Here is a 4,734-nt window from a genome sequence, read left to right as displayed (position 1 = left end):
TGGGAAAAACAATCTCTACAGTCCCAAACCAATATTTTTCTCTAAGTAAGGTAGTTGACTTGTTCGTTGCTGGGCTGGGGACTTGCCCTAATCCAGCGCCACACTCACTGTGCCTGAAGGTGGGCAGGAAGCCTTCACAGTGTTCCAGGTCTGGGCAGGTTCTCTCTAAAGTGAGCACCCCTGTCTTCCTCTACACCCTGGCTTCTGGTCCTGACCCTTCCTGATTAGAGCTCCCATTCCTATTGTAATTCCTATCCTTCTGCACATTCTGGACTCTTTGCCCATGCTGGTTATTATTGTTGTTGTTTAGTCACGAAGTCACGTTCGATTCTTTGGAACCCCATGGCCTGTAGCCCGCCAGGCTCCTCTGTCCATGGGATTCTCCAGACAAGAATACTGGAGTGGGTTGCCACTTCCTTCTCCAAGGGATCTTCCCAACCCAGGGATGGAACCCGCATCTCCTGCATTGGCAGGGAGAGTCTTTACTGCTGAGCCACCAGGGAAGCCTGTGTTAGTTATTATGGAGCATCTGAATAGATGTTCACTAACTGCTTATGGAATAAATGAATGGCTATGGTGGTTGTCTTATGAGTATAAAAGCAAATTCTTCTAGAATGAGCTATGCTTTTACGTATGTGTACCATTAGCCTATCTGTTCTGAAAAGGAAAAGTTGATTTAGCCAGCAGTAAGGAGCTTCTGGGGAGTTTATTCAACTATAATTAATGAATTATGAGTCCATTCACTCCTGGACACCAGAGGATGGTCTTGAAGTTTCTGGCAGCCTGTTTCTTGTGAGTCTCATAATTGCAGGCCATATGCATGAGGCACTTCCTTCTCAGACATGAGTATGCACAGGACTTAACGTCAGGATCTTGTGAAAATGCTGATTCTGTTTCAGGAGTTTTGAGCATTTCACATTCCCTGGGGATGCTGAGGTTGCTGGTCGGTAGACCCGACTTGAGTAACAGGATTTTAAAAATGGTTCTAGTAAATAAAGTTGGGATTTATTCTATGCAAATACCTAGATGCATTTTTATAGTCTGCAGAACAGCAGACTTCCTAGGGGGAAACTTATAAGTATCTAACTCTTATTTCAGCTTGCAAATTTGTGAGAAATCTTTCCCACACTTAAACAGAGAAACCCTAGACTGATCAGCCCCCAAAACTGCTTTCAAATGATCCTCTAGGTTGTACTCCTTTTAATATACAGCTTTATTTATTTAGGTTTTTCCAGATTTGGGAGGCCCTGGCCCTGGTGTAGCTACTTTAGCAATAGGGATGACTTTAAAGCAGAAATATTCTTTGGAAGATCAGCAGTTCAAGGGCTGTGTTTATGAGACCTTCACATTTATTGATTGTGACCAAGCAGAGAAGTTCTCCAAGGATAGTCAGTTAGAATGGCAGCAAGTAGGAAGAGGCAATGTTCAGCTTGAATTTTGCAAGAGAAACCTCGCCTCTGCTTACATGTGTTCCAACAGATCTCTGAGTTCGAAGTTGGAAGTCTTCTCTAACAAGGTGGCCTTTATTTTCCAGGTCATCCGCAGCCAGTATGATGCCATCTTTATAATCCCTGGAGGAGAACGTGCTCATCATGAGCAGGTGAAGGAGTGGTGAGTCCCACAGGCCACGGGCATGACCAGCGGCAGGTTGCCTGTCACTGTTTGAGACAACATTCAGTTTACATCATTCTCTTGTGTGTGTTCTACTCACTGATAACCAGTGTGCAGAGGGCCAGTCATGGGTGGTCTCACTGAATTAATGCACATTTTGGAAGCATCTCAGAGTCCCTACAACCAGGGACAAAACAGGACTGGTCACCAGAAATCTCTCTCCATCTTCTACAGAGTTAACATAGACTTCTTATGATTGTTCATCTTTATTACCTTATCAGAAGGCTTTTATCTTTTCAATATTGATGTAAATGGGTGAACACCAAAGACTCTTCTAATTAAAGTCTTATCTCTGTCCCCTTATCTGAAGTTGCCCTTCTATAGAGTGTCTTTGCATTTTCCTTTTAAATACATGTATGTCCCACAACTTTGATTTGCCCAAATAGGTCACCAGGATTAATTTTCCATTAACCTTTATTGCTTCTTTCTTTCTGATCATCTTTTTAGAGGATTAAACAGTTCCCATTGGGTCAATCTCTGTGTAGGATATAAACCATCTTTATTCTTTGGTGGCCTTTGTGGAACTGATGTCGATGGTGGTAACCTCTGGTCCAGTACGGAACGCGGCCCCATTAACTATCTGTGGATAGACCCCACAGGAGTTCTGTTGACCATGGCAATTTTGTCATTGGTATCACTCTTTCGTAACTCAGTCTGTATTCATTTTCTCTGGCAGCTGTAACGAAGTAACAAGGGCTGGATGGCTCAAACAACAGACACTTGTCATCTGGAAGCCAGAAATCTGAAATCAAAGTGTCAGCAGGCTTCGTTCCTTCTGGAAGTTGTAAGGGAGAATGTGGTCCTTGCCTGTCCCAGCTTCTGGTATCTCAGGTGTTCCCTGGCCTATGAATGGCCATCTTCTTGCTGTGTCTTTGAATTGTCTATCTCCATGTTCAAATTTCCCCCCTTCTAAAGACACCTATCATATTGAATTAGAGACGCCTTTAATGACTTCTCTCGTAATTTAACCATCTGCATAGATTCTATGTCTAAATGAGGCCACATTTAATTAAGACTTTCATATCTTTTGGGGATACATAAATTCAACCCATAACATTGTCTAAGGAAAGGCAAATTCATTCATTTTGGTTTGCCCTGAAGAAACTAGAACCAAGCTTGTTGCTTAATATTGGTTGAATGAGCGAATGGCAGAGACCGTAATGACCATCGTCAAATTCAGTTGGCAAAAGTAAAGCTCAGTGACCAGGAGTGGACAGGACTTCTACTCCGTTGTCCTCAACAAGCTCTAACTTTGGGGCGAGTCCAAGTTCAACAACATCCTAAATGGGATAAGAGTTGTCCCTTTAAAAGTAAGAGCAAGTAGACAATTTCTAAAAGGTAGCACTCTGCATGAGCCCGGCCCGCTTTCTCGGTCGCATCTCAGGCTGAGCTGCCAGTTTACACACTACCTTTATCAGAACATCAACGTATCTTTCCAGCTAATTCAATACCATTTAAATCATACTTAGCTGGGCTGTTCTTTCCTTCCAGCTGTATCACTTTGCACTTATTAAATTTAACATTCTGTTCCAGAGCTCTCATCTCTAAACGCGCTCCTGAAACAGACCTGCCCCTGTTGTGTCTTCTCTCTTCTCTGTGCTTCCTCGGCTCAGACTATTAGCTGCAGCCTTTTGTGTGTTTAGATTTGATAACATTATGAGGATGCTGGTCTCCAGATAGCAGTTAAAGGATACATTTCTCAGAGATGTTTATTTAGAGAACCCTTATTTCCTGCAAGGGTGGAGCTTTCTGGATGTGTCTACTGTGACTTCCAGGAAAGAAAGTCTTACAGAACAGTTTACGTTTCTGTCCCCAAAGGAAACCTCCTGCTGAGTGAAGTCCAAGGCCATGGGAACCTGGTCCGAGGAATGAAGCAGGCATCTTTAGGGATCCTGTGAATTGATGTCAGCCCCTGGGCTAGTCCTGTGGACCACGGGGTTCCAGCTTGACTTCCCCAAGACTGCACAGCAGGCAGGCTGGGGTAATGGACTTCCAGGCTTCTCAACCCCACGGAGGCTGTCCTATGGCCAAATAATAGCGTTGGTCCAGATAGCACTGGATTTGTAAGATGATGACAGGCAGGAGAAAGTGAAAATGAAAATAAGTCATTTTAGCATTTTTATGTTGACACTAGTCCTAAGGAAATTGGTAAATTACATATTTACAGGGTATGCGATGCTTGCAGGCAGAGTTCCAGCAAATGCCACCGTATATGGTTGTATAACTTCATCTTCATGCCTCCTGTGTTTACTTTCTTTTCCATTTTATCAAAGTGCATAGTACTCTCTATTACAAGCCTTCTGTAACTTACTATGTGAATCTCCTCATTTGGTATGTGAGAATGTCAACAGGCATAAATTAAAACAATTGATTTTGGTCACACAATGATCATATCAGAGTAATGGTGGAAGAACTCTTTGATAGTGATGTGTCAGGTTCAATGAGCAATTGCATCTTGATCATTAAACTGTTTGTTGTTTAGTCGCTAAGTCGTGTCCAACTCTTTTGTGACCCCATAGACTGTAGCCCACCATGCTCCTCTGTCCATGGGATTTCCCAAGCAAGAGTACTAGAGTGAGTTGCCATTTCCTTCTCCAGGGGATGTTCTAGACCCAAGGATCGATCCCGTGTCTCCTGCATTGAAGGCAGATTCTTTACCACTAAGCAAACAGCTTGCTTAGTGGCATCTGGTCCCATCACTTCATGGGAAATAGATGGGGAAACAGTGGAAACAGTGTCAGACTTTATTTTGGGGAGCTCCCAAATCACTGCAAATGGTGACTGCAGCCATGAAATTAAAAGACGCTTACTCCTTGGAAGGAAAGTTATGACCAACTAGATAGCATATTCAAAAGCAGAGACATTACTTTGCCAACAAAGGTTCATCTAGTCAAGGCTATGGTTTTCCTGTGGTCATGTATGGATGTGAGAGTTGGACTGTGAAGAAAGCTGAATGCAGAAGAATTGATGCTTTTGAACGGTGGTGTTGGAGAAGACTCTTGAGAGTCCCTTGGACTGCAAGGAGATCCAACCAGTCCATCCTAAAGGTGATCAGTCCTGGGT

At 43.3% G+C, this 4,734-nt stretch overlaps 1 protein-coding gene across 4 annotated transcripts in view; it reads left to right on the top strand.

The window, feature by feature from the left end:
* Positions 1-1,540: 1,540 nt before the first annotated feature.
* ENOX1 (ecto-NOX disulfide-thiol exchanger 1) overlaps positions 1,541-4,734 on the top strand; it is a 549,740-nt gene continuing 546,546 nt past the window's right edge. For 3 of the 4 annotated variants that reach the window (XM_010854606.1, XM_010854605.1, XM_010854603.1), the window contains exon 1: positions 1,541-1,611. The gene's annotated coding sequence lies outside the window, so the exon portion shown is untranslated. The remainder of the gene's footprint in view (positions 1,612-4,734) is intronic. The other variant, XM_010854604.1, reaches the window with a different exon arrangement.

This window comes from Bison bison, unplaced genomic scaffold (genome assembly GCF_000754665.1).
Source record: "Bison bison bison isolate TAMUID 2011002044 unplaced genomic scaffold, Bison_UMD1.0 scf7180017864345, whole genome shotgun sequence".
Taxonomy (NCBI): domain Eukaryota; kingdom Metazoa; phylum Chordata; class Mammalia; order Artiodactyla; family Bovidae; genus Bison; species Bison bison.
Note: the sequence above shows the minus strand (reverse complement) of the source record. Positions and strands in the feature narration are given on the sequence as shown.